At 42.2% G+C, this 21,059-nt stretch overlaps 1 long non-coding RNA gene across 1 annotated transcript in view; it reads right to left on the bottom strand.

Annotated features, from left to right (window-relative positions):
- The window catches only part of LOC132827366 (uncharacterized), a 55,327-nt gene that overhangs the window by 1,763 nt on the left and 32,505 nt on the right, over positions 1–21,059 (bottom strand). The gene's annotated exons all lie outside the window — the stretch shown is intronic.

Below are 21,059 nucleotides of genomic sequence, written 5' to 3'. Positions count from 1 at the left end.
ATGGTGGATATTAGGTGAGTTGGCATGGAGCATAGGACAAAGGCTAATAGGTAGAGACATTGCCATTCACTGGCATCAGAACTATAAATGAGTATGGTGTAATTGGGGGAAAAGGCTGGTACAGATGGTATGAGGGCAACATGGGGAATACATAGGATGCCATAGGGTTGTAAAGAAATGTGGGTAAACAAGCATAGGATTGCTGAGGGGATATGAGGAGGCCTTGGGATAGATAGTGGGGTACAGAGAGGCCTGGATGGGACAATGGGAGACTGAGCAAAAAGGGCATTTTATGTTTAAATCTTTATTTTTAAAATTTGATCTCAGTGCTTCAGCCCCTGAGTCAAACTTTATGCCCAGCCCATGTCAAGAACTGGCAGCCTCTTAGGCTCTTCCCAGGTCACCCAGCCCAACTCTCAATCCTGCCAACTTGCCTCACCCAGACTAAAAATTGGAATTGTGCCTGGCTACTTTCCAAGACCAGGTTGATGCAGTCTGGATTTCTTCCACCTCAGTGCCCCAACCCTGAAACAAAACTCAGGCCCTCCATGTTGGCTCACATCCTGTGCTCTTGGAATAATTTGGGCTTCCCCGTCAAAAATGATTTCAAAGCAGATACTTTACCATTCTGATGCAAAGACACAGCAGAGAAAAAAAAATCGCTCCTATCTTCACAGAATGGGAATATCAACTGATGTTTTCTGAAGCAAGATTATGGAAATCCTCACCAGATCTAGCAGTTTTGGTTAATGTTTCACATTGATAACTCTTCCTCACAATTGGGGTTAGAGATGGAACACATTTTAAGCAATGCATAGAGGGGATTTAAAGAGAAAATCTCCGATGGGTGTGACATAAGTGATGATGGTACAAGGCAAAATGAAGATCGTAATGGGACACGTAAAGAAACAGAAGATATAGCTCGAAAAGTCTATGTGGAAATCATGGAATCATCAACGAGAGCTATGTTTGGGAAAAAATGCAATGGAGGAAATAGTAAAGGGTGGTGCACTAAATAAGGAGGCTGGTGGGATAGTCGGTGACAAGGGGAGTCCTGTCATCTTACTGGGAGGTTCCTGAACCAACACCCCGACCCCCATGCTCATCCCCACCTCCTGTGCTTGGCTGAAATTGTTTGTATGTTACACTGCTTAAGTTGCCTTGCTTCCTTCAAAGCAAAAGTGCTATTGTGGAACCTATGTAGAACCCTGTTCTTCTTGTGGGATTTGCGGAACATTCTTTGTTCCACTTCGATTCATGTTCCCTCCCTCATCACTTTTCTCGATAAATTGACAACTATATTGATCCAATTTCCTGTTCTTGCCCACATTTGAAAATTGCCAACAACTTGCCTTCCAGTTCAAGTGGTTCATCAATGACTCTTATTTTGCCCTATGCACCTTCATTCTCCCCAGTTCTTTCTAAGCCTACTAACTCCTATAACTACCACAACTACATCTTCTGATACCCAACATTCCATAACTGTGATTCCATTCTCCTGGTTTCTCCTTTGCATTTTTCCAGGGTTGTGGTTAATTAAATCTTCACCCATTTCCTACATTTTTGGTGTCATCCTTCCCTGAGCTGTGTCTCCCCGACTGCCCAGAATGAGGAAAAGGTTCCCTGGTCTCCACCTTCAACCTCACCAGCCTCCACATTCAATATAGCATCCCCAGTAACTTCTACTACTTCCAGTGTGAAGCCACTACCAAACACGCCTGCCTCTTCCTTCCTCTCTCAGCATTCTAAATGGACACTTCTCTCTGCGATGCCCTGGCCCACTCTTCCATCATCCTTTTCCCACAGCAGCTCCCCAAGCACGTATAGGACACACGACATCTTCTCATTTACCTTCTCCGTTATCATTGCCCAAGATCCTAAATATTTTCCAAGTGAAGCCGTGATTCATTGGTCCTTCATTTCATTTAGTACACAATATTCATCTGCTCTCAAAGTGGTCTCCTTCACACAGTCTCGCCATTCCCTCTGTCAATTGCCGCCTCCCATTGGTTTACCCCTCTGCTCCAGGGCGCTCCGATCTTTTGTCTTTGGTCTCCTACGCTGTTCCAATGCAGTTCAAACCCTTCCTCATTCTTCAGCACTTTACCACTTTCCAGTCTCAACACTGAGTTGAACAATTTTGAATCATAACTAATGCCCCCGTTTCTTCTCGTTTTGAGCTGCTTTTTGTTTTGACTGGCTGCAATTGTTGATAATTCTAGTTTACACGTTGCACCGTCTTTGAAAACATATTTTGTTTCTTTTCTCATAATTATCTCCTTTTGCCTTGCACTGTGGTTCTTTTTCTCTCCTGCCTCCTACTTATTGCAGCCCTTCCCTCTTATTCTTTGACCCCTCCACCCTCGTTCCTCACATTCATTCAAAATGGTTACATTTCTGTGTAATCTGAGCTCTGGCGAAGAGTCATTGACCTGAAATGTTAATTCTGCTGCTCTCTGTACTGGTGCTGTTGAGGATTTCACAGACTCTGCATTTATTGTAGATTGTCAGCATTTGCAGAATTCTGCTCCTGCAATATTTTGCATGAGCATTTTTGTTAATGTTTCGTTTGTACTGCCGGGATAAATACAGGACGTAGAATTGCACATTTAGGAAGATCACATTGGGAATGAATGCCTTGAATTACCAGAAAGATCAATAACTGTTCAATGAATACTGGCAGCTAGAAATATTTTTAAAATAGATGGCTTTAATAGCAGACTATTCTTCAATAATTTATAGTGGTGACATATACATCGGCAACTGTTGGTCTTTTAAATTGTTCTGCTTAATTTATTGATTGATCGCCAACCACTTCAAAACTACACATAATAGCAAATAACTTAGGGACAGAATTCATTAGTGCAGCTGTTAAACTGTGGAGAATGGTTCTGATGCTAATTGTTCCTTTTAAGACAAATTTACATGAGACGAAATCCAGTATCTTCAGCAATGGAGCACTTGATTGTCAGTCTGCTTTGGCTGACTTCTCTGGGTGAGTTTCATCAGCTTCTACAATTGGATGCTAGGTAACAGTGCTGCATGATTGTGAGGAAGTGTTCACGCCTCAAGGGAGAGAAGAATGACTGCTGAGCAGGGTAGTATCATGCTTTATGTAAACAACAGACCAGCTCGGAGAAACCTGCACTCCACAAAGTCTGCCACTCACACACTGAAAGAGAAGGTGCAATGACGGTGAGGTAACAACGCTGCAATAAGGAAACAAGATGAAGCATAAACAAAAGTGCAAAGATGAAACGATAATAGCAAATCCCTGCTTCCATATTCAGCAGCACACTGGTGACCCTCGCTGCAGACATCAAAGAAAGACATCCATAAAGATCGAGTCGTATGGATTTCATCTTTTCTAACGTTTCCTCCTGAACTGATGTCAAGTCAAGGGGATCTCCAAATATCCAATATCAGTGATCACATCAAACATGGCATAATCCCTGACAAATTGTCACAGACCACAAAACAGGAAGAAAAACTACTGATAATCCTGCACCTTTTATATTATCTTACAAAGAGAAATAGAGATTGAAACATAGTCATGATATTAAGGAAAGAGTTAAAATATTAGCAATTTTACAAGAAAATTATTTTCAAAATATGTTTTTTCTCTCATAATGGAGAAATTATATATTCTACAAGTGTAAAATTAATTTTTCAGTACCAGAGAGACTGATCAGAAATTTTGAAGTCATAAATTTTATGTGTAGTTAAAAACCCAGTTACAGCTCATTCAACAAGACCATAAGATCATAACACAGAGGATCAGAAGTAGAGTACCTGGCCTACAGCATCTGCTTCACTATTCAAATGGACCACAGCTGATCTGATAATCCTCACATGCACTTTCCTGCCCCTAACTCAATTACCTTTCTGGTTAAAAATCTGTCTATCTCAGCTTTGAATATATTTAATGATCCAATGTCAACAATCTTCTGTGGTAAAACATTCCACCAAATCATTTCCCTCAGAGAAAAACATCCTCCTCATCTCTGTCTTAAATGAATGACCTCTTACTCCCGAATTAGTCCTAGCCTCTTTCACAAACAAAAACAACCCTTCTACATCTACCTTGTCAAAGCCCCTAAGAATCTGACATATTTCAATGAGATTGTCATTCATTCTTCTAAACTCAATGGAGTATAAGCTAAATCCACCCAACCTCTCCTCAGAAGAAAATATCTTTATAAATCAGACTCAACCTACTGAGCTTTCTCTGGATTGCATCCAATGGCAGTTTATCTTGCCTTAAATAAGGGGACCAAAGCTGTTCACGGTATCTAGGTGTGATATGACTAATGCTTTATATACTTTTAGCACAACCTCCTTACTAATATATTCCATTCCTTTGTAATAAAGACCAGCAGTCTTCTGCCTTCCTTAATACCTATTGAACGTAAATGGTTAGCTTTTTGTAGTTCTTGCATGAGTTCCTCCAAGCCTGTAGCTTTCTGCAGTCTTTCTCCATTTAAACAATATTCAGATGTCCCATTGTTCTTGCCAAAGTGCTTAACCTCACATGTTTTTACTTTATTTTCTAGCTGTCATGTTTTTGCACACTCACTCAACCTCATAAATTTCCTCTGTAGACTCTTTGCCATCTATTTCCAAGCATCCACAAATATGGCTACAGCACATTCGCTTCATTAACCAGTCATTAATGTACACTGTAAAACATGAACCCAGTGACACTCCACTGGTTGCAGGGTTCCTGAACAAGGTATAACATTTTCAAAGATACTCATGGTGAGATTAAGAGTATGTGAGAGCTCTCATAAATGCAATGATTTCTGATTGCTAAGTGTCTGTGGGAACTTCAACAGCAGCACCCCAACACCCTCTGGAGAAGAATAGAATCACACTCAATAACTTTTGGATTTCTCTGTTTAGCTGCACATGCTGTCAATTTCAGAGGACTAATGAGCACAGTCAATGTTATTGTCGTGTGCAGATACTTCAACTCCCCCTCCCACTCTGCCAAGGACAAGCGTGTCCTGGGCCTCCTCCATCATCACTCCCAAACCACCCGACGCCTGGAGGAAGAATGTCTCATCTTCCACCTCGGGACCCTCCATCCCCATGGCATCAATGTAGATTTCACCAGTATCCTCATTTCACCACGCCCCCACCTTATCCCAGTTACAACCTTCCAACTTGGCACTGCCCTCATGACCTGTCCTACCATCCATCTTGCTTTCCACCTATCTGCTCTAACCTCTTCTCCAACCTGTCACCATCATCCCCACCTCCATCTACTTATCGCCCTCTCAGCCCCACCCACCTCCCATTTATCTCTCCACCCCCTTGATTCACAGCCTCATTCCTGATGAAGGGCTTATGCCCGAAATTTCGATGCTCCTGCTCCTCAGATGCTGCCTGACCCGCTGTGCTTTTCCAGCATCACACTCTCGACTCTAATCGCCAGCATCTGCAGTCCTCACTTTCTCCCAGATGTACCTATAACTTGCTTGTTTGCATATTCATATATGCAGATTGTTATTGCATGACCTCATCCATACAATATAACCACCGCTGTTCAATGCCAACAAGCACTCATCTAATCACCTCAGCCAAATCTAGATATTGCAATGTTTAATTATGGAGTTAGGGAATATTATGCAGCAATCCTTTGATCACAGTCAAGCAGAGGATGAATCGCAGACATACATGGCTGCTTAACTGTTTTTATTTGTGGATATCCAACTCATGCACACCGAAGGCTAAAACCAGTGCAAAACCACATCCACCTCCTTGGGTCAACCTCACCATATATCATTCTATATATAATCTGAATTCTCTGTATTAAAGCACTCATGCCAAGAAATCATAATGTATTAATCTGCCACCCCTATGAGTGTTGTTGTTGTACGGTGTCCCTTCAAATATACACAAAATCTTTAAAAATGGGAAAAAGACAGCCTTGTGAAATGTTCAGCAACTACTAAGGTTATTATTATATGCCTACACTTTTAAAAGGGAGGCAACAAAGATTTTAATGTGGCAGACATCAGATATTCCTCAAACAAACCAATGGAATGCTTGCAGGAATCAAAAGAAAGCAACGTATTTAATTAAGGGTTTCTATAAACATATCACCATATTTTTGCTTGTGGCTATGCATGCTTTCCTGATTGTACGTACTCTTTTAAGGTTTTTTTTTGTTTACACATGTCCCAAGCTGTGAGGCAATGTAGGCTCCTAGATTCTAGTGACACCCTAAAAGTAGCTACTGGGATGTGGGAAATTCTCTTGTGAGCCAAACTGACTGTCCCTGTCCTCTGCTGCATAGAAACAGACTTCTGTTCCTATGTCTGCACAGTGCCACAGCTGAGTTCAGGAAATCAGCACATAGTGGATCAAAGATGAAAATTTGAATGTGGACTCAGTTTGGGAAAAAAAGAAAGACTTGAATTTATGTAGCAACTTTCTTGACTCCAGGATATCCCAAAGTACTTTACAGTCAATGAAGTACTTTTGAAGTATAGGCACTGTTGCAAATTACAGTGGCAACTGATTGGTCCACTGCAAGTTCCCACAACTTGGGAGATAATAGTCTCTTCATTTCTTCCAGCTAAACAATGCCAATGATGGAGGTCTGAACTAAAAACAGAAGGTGCTTGAGAAACTGACCAGGCTTGCCTGTATCTGAGGAGCTAGAAACAGTGTTAACATTTCTTATCCAGTATGAGTCAGGGTTTTCTTTTAAAAGTCTTTGGTGTTCAGGATCAAGGCTAAATATTAACCAAGACTCTCTAGAGGAATTAGGAGAAAGTGAGGACTGCAGATGCTGGAGACCAGAGTTGAAAAGTGTAGTGCTGGAAAAGTGCAGCAGACCAGGCAGCATCCAAGGAGAAGGAGAATTGACATTTCGGGCATAAGCCCTCCTTCAGGAATCCTGAAGAAGAGCTTATGCCCGAAACGTCGATTCTCCTGCTCCTTGGATACTGCCTGGCCTCTCTGGAGGAATTCCCTACACTTCTTCAGAATGGTGTCACAGCAGAGATTCACATTATTGCCTCACCTGAAAGACAGCACAGATTCCCCTCAGAACTGTTAGCCTAGGTTACTCTATTGAAGTGCTTGGAGTCTGAATTGGACACTTTCAAGAGCTGAGTGTATGACAGCTGACACTATCTCAAGAGCCTCCGCTTTTAAAGGGGGCAATTTACGCTGATCACAAGTTTGAAATGACCATCTTCATCTGTGAGTCCAGACCATAAGTGGTTGGCTCATTGCAGGAGAATGGCAAATAATCCATTACAGTCTTTGTTCAGCCCTGGCCAATTTTTGCCTGGACTGTTTCATTCAAACACACAAAGGATAATTGTGACATCTCCACCATATTGTTAGCTGAGACAAATGACTTGGCACGTCCTGGGGTCAAACATGAAACCTTCCTATTCTGAATGGTTCAGCACAAGCAGTACATTAATTCACCCACTGAGCTCATGAGAACAATCAGCAAAAAAGTTATATTATTGCTACTTACGTTCTGAGACCAATTACAACTGTCTTTTGAAATCCAGTGAAATCATGCCTCTGGAAAAATATTAAGGGTGATTCCACCTGAAAGCAAGTTGTATCAAGCTTGCACATTTTTTTCCAGAACCTGCTCATGTTACTGACTGGATTGACCATCTTCTGAATTGGTTGAGAAGAAGATATTCCATTGACGGATTCAGAGCAGCGATGGTGACCACACTTGTAGCTGCCCAAGAGCTACTAAAACCAATTCACAGGGTATAACAGGGGGGAAAAAAAACAAACCGTCCCAGTTAGTGATGAATGGACCTTGTATTAACTGAGCACAGAGTAGTAAGGGTTTTTCCGAGTACAATACCATCAAGGGTGTCCACAGTGAGTAGCTCCTGTGGAAAATGAGCAATCAACGAAAATGTTATGTCCTTTACAGCAAAATTTAATTAGATTGTGGCCCTAACATTGTTATAGATTTGAAAACCAGAAATACTGGAGATATTCAGCAGGTTAGACATTATCTAGGAAGAGAAAAGCCAAAGTTAATATTTTCGATGGGTACCTTTAGGCCTGTAGACTGGGGGAACTTAACATTCTACTTGTTGAGTCATGGTACAAATGGATGTGACAACGATTGGATGAAATGTAGCTCCAGAATTGTTCTCTGATCTAAATGTTCCAAAGAGCAAGGCTGTGGGTAGGTTTTATTAGTGTCTTTTCATCAACCCCGCATGGCCATCCATTTTATGCTTTAACCCTGCTGCTTAGAAGCATTGGTTTGGATAATAGAGGTTAGATATTTCCACTCACACGGCATTGTGAATTGGGGCTCTAGATTGTGAGTGGAATATAATTCTGAAGGAATTGACCTGATTGCAGTGAATAATGTCAAGCAATGGCATAAGATAAAGTAAGGATTTTAAAAGGGTTTTTTTTCACATATAGATTCATAACAGTTGGAAACGTAATGGAAGTCAATTCCCCTTGGGGAAATTCTTAATTTCAAAAAGTTGAAGAAAGTGTCTTTTCCAAAAGACAGCTTATTTGATTAAACTGGAAACTAGACAGGGCTAAGGGCTTTATCCTGAAGGCTATTTGAACTGTACCTGGAAATGGTGTTGACAAGTACTTGTGCACAAAACACAGAAAGCCAGCACACAGGGGCAGCAGGCAATCAGGAAAGGCTCATTGAATGTTGGCCCTTATTTCAAGGGGGTTGGAGTAAAAGAGTAGGGAGGTCTTGCTGCAAATGTAGAAGGTGCTGCTGAGACCACAGCTGGAGTGCTGTGAGCAGTTTTAGTCCCTGATCTAAGAAAGGATATTAGCTCATTGGTGCCAGTTCAGACTAGGTTCACTAGGATGATTCCCCTGTATAGAGCCTTATGAGCAATGGCTAAACAAGTTGGAACTGCACTCACTAGAGTTTCGAAGAATGAGAGGTGATCTCATTGAAAGATAAGGAATGCTTAAGGAGCCGGACAGAGTACATGCTGAGAGGATGTTACGCCTCATAGGAGAGTCTCGGGCCAGAGGGAATAGTCTCAGAATAAACAGGTACCAATTTAAGACAGAGATGAAGAGGAATTTCTTCTCTTAGAGGATTGTGAATCTTCAGAACTCTTGCTACAGAGCTCCTTGGAGCAAAGCCCTTGTATATATTTAAAGCTTAGATAGATCAATTCTTAATTGGATGGGGAATCAAGGGTTACGGGTAAACAGAGGAAAGTGGACATGAGGAATGCTGAATCAGTCACCATCCTATTAAATATGTCCATAGAAAATATCATGTGAGAACCAACTTATTGGAATTGTAATTTTGTGGAATAATTGTGATTACATTTTAAACATAAATGGTTCAGAGTTCAGAAACTTTTGGCTTAATAAATTCTGGGCATGTGTTTAAAGAAATGCAATTGTACTCAGTGTACTGACCAACTTGATGCAATTATTTGTCTTCTGCCTTTGCTCTAACTGCCTTTTTCTGTGGTCTATAGCAGCCATTAAAAGACAGGTCACTTGAAGCATGCTGTCAAGAGTGGTGCAGGTAAAAATCTGTGGATGTTCAGAGCTGTAAGAGAGGGAGGTACTGAAAGAACAATAACAAAATTAAGAACAAAGTCTGCAACTTTGAAACACTGAATGAGTTAAAATGATTGTGGATCTTCCTTCCCTACTCCTGTGGAAATGAAAGGAGACATGAGACAGAATGAGAATATTTTCCACTCTTATTGGCAAAATCATGAAATCATGACAGAAATCATTTAAGAACAAACATGAGCAAATACAAGTACAAATTCAACCCTGCTTTCTATATTGGGAAATAAGATATGCTAGAAGACATAGCCTAGCCTAGATCTTACACAGGAGCAGAAGAAAACTGCAGAGATTTTGAAGGCTTTGAAAACAGTCTTTCAATTCAATATTAATGTTCTTTATTAATGGGATGTTTTCAACATCAGAGCTCAGGGACAGAGAGAGAAAGAAACCACTGATCCACATATGACCACATTGATAGCTGAATTCTGAGGGTTTAGATAACTGTAAGATGATTTTATCAAAGACAGGATTGGTTGAGGCATAAGAGATTCTGCAGTGACGGCATGTCTGTTGAGAGAGGAGAAACTTACAGTTAAGCAAGCTATCATAGAGAACATCATAGAAAAGAATGGAAAGCATATGTAGTGTGTGAAAGCAGTGCTCTGAATGCTGGAAGCTGAATACATTTGTATATGGGTTAAACCAGAAAGAAGCAAACCAGGCCTATTGAGCTGGCAGCTGGAGAGATGTCAGCCAATGATTCTGATGAATTACTTTACATCATGCAAAAGATTGGATCATAAGATCTAAAAGGTGATCAATGCTTTGTGGCTCTTGGAGTGAAGATTGTCAAAGGAGAACAAGTGTGTGTGTTACATAGACACCTGTGTTTTGTGTAACATTGACTTTGAGGTCACTCAAGATGATGATCAAAAACTGAAGCCCTATAGTAAAGTTAAGACTAATAAGGGAGCCATAACCATCCCAAGAGGTCAAAGGAAGCTGATAGCTCTACAAAAGGGGAAGAATGAAAATCTGGAGTTCCTGACAGTTGATGCTAAGTAAAACCCATTTAAGCTGAATCAAGTCTAAAGGTTGAGTTCGTAACCTGAAAAACATGTTAGAAAAGATATGTAGCATTTCATGGGACACTAGGCCATTGATTGTTGAATAGATCCTAGATGATTGCATAGATGTTCTTTAAGGTCTTAGATGCCTTTCATATAAAAATCATCTGAAAGTGGATAAGAATGTGCGACAAGTGCCACAACTGCCCAACTGTGGTTAAGTCTAGTCTGAAAGATAAGAGAGAGGAGACGGAAGAGAAGGTAGTCATCAAGAAAATAAAAACTCCCACAAACTCTGCAGGAAGCACAGAGAAATGAAAAATCATGGAAAATTGAGAGTATACATAAAACAAAGGTTCTCAACAAAGCTTCAAAAGACCTCACTGCTCCATGTAAACCGTATAATACACGCCACAACTTGCCAAGGCTAAAGTTTTTAGTTACCCTTGAAATAAAGGCAAGTGAAGCAGGAAGAAAGTTCCAGTTTTCTACCTACATTCTTGATACTATTTGGGTGATAGGTATGGTCACACATACCTGGTGGCATTTCCACTGCTTCAGAAGAGTATCAACATAGCGCAAGATGGTCATGATCCTCCCAGATTAGAAGCTATTGTAGATGACCTACTGGTGTCCAGATGTGGAGACAGAATGGTAGAAGTTATTCAGACCATATTTAGAATCTGGTGTGACTGTTAGGCAGAGTTTGCCAGATGACCCTGAGCCTAAACAAGAAAAAGATGCAGAACCTCAAGGAGATGAGTTGAAAAATGTAGTGCTGGAAAAACACAGCAGGCCAGGCAGCATCCAAGGATCAGGAGAATCGACGTTTCGGGCATAAGCCCTTCTTCAGGAAGGAGATGAGTCAAATACTGGCAGAGAAAAGATACTTGTTGGTGCCTGGCAAGGTGAAGGCTGTTGTGGAGATGCCGTGACCAATTGATGTGAAAGCAAAGCTATAATTAGTTGGATTCATGAAGTATCTAGCAAACGTTTTTCCTAATTAGCCATCACAGTGTGAATCTGTACATGAGTATATAGCTAAGATGTACAGTGATATTGGGGCAGCTTGAATCTGAATCAAACAACAAGTGAATGCGATGTCAGCATGATAGGACTTGGTACACTGCAAAAGCAACTATTTATGTTTGCATCCAGAGCATTAATGCAAATTGAATGATGCTATCCTCAGATTAAGGAAGAGTGCCTGGGTACTGTCTTTGTTGGAGAACATTTAATCAATGCTTGTTTAAGAGACAAAATATCTATAGCAACATGAAAGCATCAAAGATACACCTGTTACTATAAGAAAGTCTTAGGAATACAGAGATGTATTGAGATGCAATTTGTCATTTTGGACAAAGGAAATTGAATGATTGTCCCTAAGAAAATAAATAATGAGATGCTGAAGTGCATCCATGCAAACTAGCAGAGCTCTACTGGTCAAATGTAAGCAATGAGATTAAGGACCACATCAGCTAGTGGACTGCTTGTACTGAATAGCAGGCTAAGCAAGTTAAAGTGCTGCTTATGATGCATGACACCCCGAACTGTGATGAAGCTTGGAGTAGGCCTCTTCACACTCACACAAACTGATTATCTTATCACTGTCAACAACTCTTCTGACTACTTGCAGTTAGACTAGCTGGTTCAATGACTACCAGAGAGAGTGCAGAACGCTTGAAAGCACACTTGTGTCATTATGACATTCCAGACATTGTGATGAGTGACAAAGGCCTTCAATTCCTGAGTGAAGAATTCAGCCACTTCATAAAGTATTTGGAAATGCAACACTATATATCATCTCTGCTCTATGACCAGTCAAATAGAAAGGTGCAGGGGCACTGAAATCACCAGAGTGTTCATAAAGAAATTAAGAAATCCAGCACAGACATTTACAAAGCAATCCTCGAGTGAAGAAAGACATTTGCTGCAGGCATGGAACATCATCCTGTCTGAAGTCTAAGGTCCACAATGCATCCAACCTACTCTCCCAGCAGTGGAGAAACTACTGAAGGCAGAAGTGGTAAAGTTGTGCATGACAAGACCTAGGTGAAATAATAGAGAGTCAAATTTCTGTTTAATAATACTGGGAAAAGAGTGTTAGTTCAAACATTCAAATATCTCAACAAAAGTCAGCCAATGTGGCAGCTTGCAACTTGTGTAGAGGTGTACTCACCTCAAACATTCGAAGTGAAGGTGAATGATATGATATACCATCACAGTTGGAGACACATATGAAAAGCAAGAGAAACTATTCCTCCACTGTAGCCAGCATATCATGAAGAAGTGATCTCACTACTTGTGTAGTGTACAGAGTGCTATCAGACTCTGAGAGCCACTGATCACATAGAATCATAGGATCCCTACAGTGTGGAAATAGGCCCTTTGACCCAGCAAGTCCACATTGACCTTTCGAAGAGTAACCCACCAAGAACCACTCCCCAACCATATTACTTTACACTTCCGCAACTAATGCACCTAACCTATACATCCCTGAACACTGTGGACAATTTAACACGGCCAATTCACCTAAACCGCACATCTTTGGATTGTCGAATGAAACCAGAGCACTTGGAGAAATCCCACGCAGACACAGGGAGAATGTGCAAACTCCACACAGATAGTCACCCAAGGCTGGAATTGAACCCAGGTCCCTGGCACTGTGAGGCAGCAGTGCTAACTACTGAGCCACCATTTCTCATCAAAAGAAATGGATCATTAATAACCATTAATCTGCTACAATGTTCAACATAGGTACTCTCGAGAGAAGCCCTGAAGGAATGATCAGATACCAAAAGAACAGCCTACAATAGGCTGTTCATATTGTGAGGAGACTTGCACAATTTACAGACTACGTATGCAGTTAAAAATCACACAACAACAGGTTATAGTCCAACAGGTAACCCAACCCTAACCCTAACCCTATCGCAGGCCCCAACCCTAACCCTAACCCTAACCCTAACCCTAATCCTAATCCTAACTCTAACCCTAACCCTAACCCTAATCCACTGTTCCTTCATCAGGTGGTTGTGTACGTGGTGTAGTTTTGTCGCCTTGTCTGTTTGGCAATGTTGCATAATTGTACTGCTCTATCCTGAGTGCAGGATGAGAGTGTGGTCTCCATCTGAATTTCAAGGTTGTGGCGCCTGCTGTAGAGTTGGTGCATGAGATGATTTGGGAGTTTGCGAGAGGTGCAGTGGCAAAGTCTCTCTGTGTAGTCTGTGTTGTAGGTCGACTTGAGTGGGTTCGTGATCCATAATCCTTTTGGGATCTTTCCTGCTCTCCTGCACTTCTGTTGAAACTTGATGTCTGTGTTGATATGTGCAATCTTCTTGGAGATCCTCTCCACTTTAAGCCAACGGTTAGTGGTGTTGATAGAGATGCCAGTGTTGGACTGGGGTGTACAAAGTTAAAAATCACACAACACCAGGTTATAGTCCAACAGGTTTAATTGAAGCACTAGCTTTCGGAGCGCTGCTCCTTCATCAGGTGGTTGTGCAAGGACTGACAAAGTGGAACTGACTAGAATTAACATATTAAATTAAAATTGAGAACTGCAGATGCTGTCAATCAGAAACAAAAAAACAGAAATTGATGGAGAAGCTCAGCAGGTCTGGTAGCATCTGTGGAGAGAACTCAGAGTTACTGTTTTGTGTCAAGTGACCCTACCTCAGAACCCACTGTTTTGTTAGTGAATGGTTATTTTCTTTGTGACCCTGTTTGTTGAGTAACTTCCATAACTTTCATAAATACAAATAATACATGCATTTTTTTTAAGGGAAGGGAGAATATTTAGAGAATGCAAATAAAACTAGCGTGTTGGCGAGTTATATTCATATAGCCCATTACCTCAACGGTCTGTAGCAGCTATGGAAAGACACATCAGTTGAAACAGAATGCCTCCATAATCAACTGCTCTAACAGGAAATCTGAATGTAACAAATGAATTGAGATTTCCATCATTCATTTATAGTATTGCATCTGGAAGGTCTGTGAAGAGACAAACTTGACAATGTCACCTAGAAATTATGATACTCTGAAAGAAATACACACTTTAGAAAGGATTTAAATTCTTAAGCGCTGGTTCTAACTTCACTGTTTTGACCAATTCTTTTAACTTCAATGCATTTATTAGTCTAGAAATAGGCTCATAACTAGGCCTCATATTTTAATCTTGTACACATTGGTCTCACTCTATATTGTTCTCCATCTTTTACCTAGAAACACAGAAGATAGAGGTATGATTATAGCACTCTGCCATTCAATATGATTCTGGCTGATCATTCAACTCACCACCCCATTCATGCTTTCTCCCCATACTCTTTCATCCCTTTAGTCCTAGTACCACCTCTAACACCTTCTTGAAAACATTCAACATTTTAATCTCCATCACTTGCTGCAGCAAAGGATTCCACAGGCTCACCACTCTCTGGGTGACCAGCAGTTAACAATGCACTGTATTTAGGACCAGATTGCTTGACCTGGCTATGGTAATTTTTATGTGACATTATGAAACAGGCCCTTCCACCCAATAAGTCCACATCGACTTGCTGAAGCATAACCCACCCAGACCCATTCCCCTACACTTACCCTTTCACCTAACACTACGGGCAATTTAGCATGGACAATTCACCTAACCTGCAGACTTTTGGATTGCTGAAGGAAACCGGAGCACCTGGAGGAAACCCACGCAGATACGGGGAGAATGTGCAAACTCCACACAGTCCGTCACCTGAGGCGAGAATTGAACCCAAGTCTCTGGTGCTGTTAGGCAGCAGTGCTAACCACTGTGCCACCGTGCCGCCTGGCTAAAAGAAATTTGGCTAAAAGATACAGGTTTAGGATCCAAAAAGACTTTGGGATCAAAATACAAAGAAGTGTGGATACAGAATCGATGACACTTGGCGCTCCGATCTCCCTTTCCATGTTTCAGGTTGGATTTGATCCTCTCTCTCTCTATCAGAGGTGTCAGGATCAGCTCCAAATGCTTGGAATAAATGTCATTTAGCTTGAGGGGGTGGGATAGTGTATTTGAGAGGAATGTGAGAGAATTAATTGCTAAATTTACACACAGTTACACCCTCCCTGATTAAAGGGGTAGGAGTTCTCTTTTTTCTTTGCAGCTTTCAAGACTCTTGCAAGAAGGGACCTTCAGGCATATCCACTTTCTGCCTGGTAGGGCACACTGCCACAATGCAAAGTGGGGGTACTATGGCTTTATGTAACTATGTAAGACATGTGTTTTACATCTCTTCCAAATATTTGTTTCTATCCAGAGAAAAGTAAAAGGGATTTCTGATTCACTACCATGCAAAGGTGGCCAAGTGGTTAGCACTGCTGCCTCCCAGGGACCCAGGTTCAATTCTAGCCTCCAGTGACTGTCTGTAGAGTTTGCACATTCTCCCCGTGTCTACGTGAGTTTCCTCCAGGTGCTCTGGTTTCCTCCCACAGTGCAAAGATGTGCAGGTTAGGTGAATTGGCCATGCTAAATTGCTCATAGTGTTCAGGGATGTGTAGGCAAGGTGCATTAGTCATGAGTAAATGTAAAAGTAATAGAGGCAGGGGAAAGGGTCTGGTTGGGATATTTCTCGGAGCAAGGAATAGGAAATTCGACGTTTCGGGCCAGAGCCCTTCATCAGGAATGAGGAGAGTGTGCCAGGCAGGCTAAGATAAAAGGTAGGGAGGAGGGACTTGGGGGAGGGGCGATGGAGATGTGATGGGTGGAAGGAGGTCAAGGTGAGGGTGATAGGCCGGAGTGGGGTGGGGGCGGAGAGTCCAAGGCCAGAACATAACAACACGACGGTTGGCGGAAGAGCGCCTCATCTTCCGCCTGGGAACCCTCCAGCCACAAGGGATGAACTCAGATTTCTCCAGTTTCCTCATTTCCCCTCCCCCCACCTTGTCTCGGTCAATTCCCTTGAACTCAGCACCGCCCTCCTAACCTGCAATCCTCTTCCTGACCTCTCCGCCCCCACCCCACTCCAGCCTATCACCCTCACCGTGACCTCTTTCCACCTATCACATCTCCATCGCCCCTCCCCCAAGTCCCTCCTCCCTACCTTTTATCTTAGCCTGTCTGGCACCCTCTCCTCATTCCTGATGAAGGGCTCTGGCCCGAAACGTCGAATTTCCTGTTCCTTGGATGCGCTCTAACCTGCTGTGCTTTAACCAGCAACACATTTTCAGCTCTGATCTCCAACATCTGCAGACCTCACTTTTTACTCGATACTTCTCGGAGGGTCAGAATAGACTTGTTAGGCAAAATGGCCTGTTTCCACACTGTAGAGATTGTATGAAAATCTGTACCTCAAACAATGCATACTTCAGTATAGATTGACAGAAAATGTCAGTGTCATTCCAAGGCTTATTGCTGTGGCTTATATAGAAATAAGGAAGTGCTTGGTGACATAATAGAGATAGAGTTTCTAGTCTGCAGTTTACCTATGATATACCAGCTCTGATTGTTTTGACCTTCATTGTTTATTAACACTCCATTAACATTGCTGTGTCAAACTTTGTATTCATTATAAATGTAACAAAATGGTGGTTGAAACTATAGAATTAGAAATGTCGTGCCAACATTACAATTTTACTCAGAATCCTCTAATGAAGGCAGTGAATGTCAGCTAGTGATTTCATAAAAAATTATTAATTGAGGGGATGAGGGCATCATTTACTGAGCCATCATTTATTGCCCATCTCTAGTTGCCCTTGACAAGGTGATGATGAACTGCTTCTTGAATCACTGCAATCCATTTGGTATAAGGACACAATGCTGCTGTTCAAAACAGAATTCCAGACTTTTAACCCAGTGACACTGAAGGAACAGTGATACACTTTCAAATCATGATGATAATGCATGAAGGGGAACTTGTTGTTTGTGGTATTTCCATGCATCTGCTGCCCTTGAGTGTCTAGATGGATGTCTGCATGGGTTTAGAAGCTGCAGTTTAAGACCTGTTGGTAATTTTTTGCAGTGCATCTTGTAGATGATACACTCTGCTGCTACTGAGCATCAGTGATGGATAGAACAAAAAAAAAATTTGTGGATGTGGTGCCAATCAATGGACTGCTCAGTCCTGTTTGGTGTCAAGTATCTTGAGTGTTGTTGGAGCTGCACTCATCCAGACCTGGAGAGTATTCCATTACACTCCTGACTTGTCCCTTGCAGATGGCAGACAGGTTCTGGGGAGACAGGAGGTGAGTTACTGGTATGGCCACTGTATTTATGCAGTTTCAGTTTCTAGTCAGTTGTAGTCCTAAGGATACTGATAGTGGTGGATTTAGTGATGGCAATACCAGTGAATATCAATGGGTAATGGTTAGCTTCTCCCTTGTTGTGTTGATCATTGCCTGCTACTTATGTGGCATGACTGTTATTTGCTACTTGTTAGTCTACAAATAGAGATGTGGTGCTGGAAAAGCACAGCTGGTCAGACCGCATCCAAAGAGCAGGAGACATTTCAAGCATAAGCTCCTCATCAGGAAGAGCTCCTTGGATGCTGCCTGACCGGCTCTGCTTGTTCAGCACAACACTCTTCGACTCTGATCTCCATCATCTGCAGTCCTAACTTTCTCCTACAGCAGGGATATTGTCCAGGTCTTGTTGCACTTGGAACAGCAAGGGCTCCTTGATGTTAAATATAACCTTGATGTCAAGAGCAGTTACTCTCGCCTCACTTCCAGTCTCTGATCAATTCCATGGGAGATGGCCTTTGATTGTAGAACTGGGAAGAGCTGTCATGACCCACATGGTCAAATACCCACTGACACATACTGTCTTTTTTTACTCGTGACAAGTGGCTGTATCAGTAAGGTTCTGGAAAATACCACCTGGCTACACAACTGTAACCCAATGAGTACCAGCACCAGGAGAAGATGAAATAGAGGTCAATAGATCAAACACCCAAGACATCTTTCTGTTCAGTGAATTGTGCTGGGTTTTTACTGTAGGAATAAAAATTGCTAAGTCTGCATCAAAACATAGTCTGTATTATCACATTTACCCACTAGCTTGACCATGTCTCTAGGCCTGAGAATTTAGGTGCAGGACAAGGTTAAAGAAATGTATTAAAATACACAGCAAATAACAGATTTCTAGTTGAGAGATACTTTAATCAGCTTTATGTTTCCCAGTTTACACAATCCAATATTATTTCACAGACCCATAAATTAAAGCCTGCTGACTTCCAGTATTGTTTTTACTGCTACCTTTATTGCTTCAATTTACTTCACATTTAAAGTGCATTAAAGACAGTATAAAGGGTAAGATTATGAGCTTTCCTTTTCAGGAATTTCAGAAATTGCTTGTTAATCATGTAAGAATGATGTTAGCACTATATTGTACTATAGTAGTACATGGAGAAAAGTCAAGCTGTCATGTACACAGCACCTAAAACAATTACTATTCCGTTTGCACTGCTACCTGCTTCTTTCAGCACTGATGAAAATCAGATTCAGTCACATTCAGCAGGATGACATTGCATGACATTATTAGTGCAGCGAGGCCTGACAGTGGTTAAGCGTATTCCTTGGAGAACAGAAATGAGATCACATTGTTAATAGAGCATTTGTGACTGAATCTCTTTCTTAATCATCCTATAATCCCTGTTGTTATTTGTTGAAATAAAATGTCAAAATTATATCTATAATTAATAATGCATGCATTTATGTAATGCCTTTCTTCTCAAAGTGATGTCTCAGGATACCTTAGACAATGAATTACTCTTTGAAGTGCAATGTATGAAGGTTCATTCAGCTGCAGCTCTGGTACTGTAGCCCTCAGCCAACTCCTCTATACAAGGACCACAACCTCTTTCTGCTAACATCCAAACCTCTGAAGCGATATGTAAGCAGTTGGAATAGTCCATTCAATTGAAAAGCACAGCCTCTGAGGAGCAGGAGAGTCAACATTTCGAGCATATGCTCTTCATCAGGAATGAGGGGGTGGCCCAAGGGGGCTGAGAGATTAGATTAGATTCGATTAGATTCCCTGCAGTGTGGAAACAGGCCCTTCAGCCCAACAAGTCCACACCGACCCGCCAAAGAGTAACCCACCCAGACCTATTTCCCTCTGACTAATGCACCTAATATTATGGGCAATTTAGCATGGCCAATAAATGGGAAGGGGGGTTGGGGCTGGGGGGGAGGTAACTGGGAATGCGACACGTCGATGAAGGTGGGGGGTAGCTGGGAATGCGATACGTCGATGAAGGTGGGGGTGATGGTGATAGGTCGGAGAGGAGGGTGGAGCAGATGGGTCTGAAATCACAATAAAGACAGAACGCCCCTGGTTCTCAACTTTCACCCCACCTACCTCCGGATACATTGTCTCATTCTATGCCCTTTCCGCCTCCTTTCCAGACCCCACGACCAGGGATATTTTTCTCTGCCCACCCCTATCAGTGTTCCAGAGAGACCATTCCCTCCGCGACTCCCTTGTTAGGTCCAACCAACACACCAACCCCCCACCAACACACTCTCCACTCCCAGCACCTTCCCCTGGCATCGCAAGAAGTGCAAAACCTGCGCCCACACTTGCCCTATTCACCTCCGTCCAAGGCCCTAAAAGATCCTTTCACATCTGACAGAGATTTATCTGTACTTGCACACACATTATCTACTGTATCTGTTGCTCTCAATGTGGTCTCTGTTACATTGGGGAGACAGGATGCCAACTTGCAGAGTGTTTCAGAGAACATCTGTGGGACACACGCATTAAACAACCCCACCATCCTGTGGCCAAACACTCCAACTCCCTCTCCAACTCTACTAAGGACATGCAAGTCATGGACCTCCCCCATCGCCAAACTCTAGCCACCCGACACCTGGAGGAAGATCATCTTCTGCTTTGGGACCCTCCAACTGCATGGCAGCAATGTGGATTTCACCAGTTTCCCCTTTTCCCCTCCCCCCCACCTTATCCCAGATCCAATTTTCCAACTCAGCACCACCCTCCTGAACTGTCCTACCTGTCCATGTTCCTTCCCACCTATATTCTCCACCCTCCTCTCCGATCTATCATCTTCACCCCCACCTTCATCTACCATTCCCAGCTCCTTCCCCCCAGGTCCACCCCCCTCCCATTTATCTCTCAGCCCCCATTGGGCCACCCCCTCATTTCTGATGAAGAGCTTATGCTCGAAATGTTGACCCTCCTGCTCATCGGACACTGCCTGACTGGCTGTGCTTTTCCAGCACCACACTCTTCGATTCTGACTGTCCAGCATCTGCAGTCCTCACTTTCTCAGAGTCCATTCAATGTTTTGATCCTACTTTTCCATTCCATTTGGGGGGAGGTGTGGCCTAATGGTATGATGACTAGACTATGAAGTCCAGAGACCTAAGTAATGTTTTGGGGATCCAGATTCAAATTTCACCGTGGCAATGAAGTTTAGTTTCAAGTCCCACCATTTAATTTTTAAAAATCTGAGATTAAGAGTCCAATGAACACCATGAAACCAT

This window comes from Hemiscyllium ocellatum, chromosome 24 (assembly GCF_020745735.1).
Source record: "Hemiscyllium ocellatum isolate sHemOce1 chromosome 24, sHemOce1.pat.X.cur, whole genome shotgun sequence".
Taxonomy (NCBI): domain Eukaryota; kingdom Metazoa; phylum Chordata; class Chondrichthyes; order Orectolobiformes; family Hemiscylliidae; genus Hemiscyllium; species Hemiscyllium ocellatum.
This window is presented reverse-complemented; position numbering and strand designations above follow the sequence as displayed.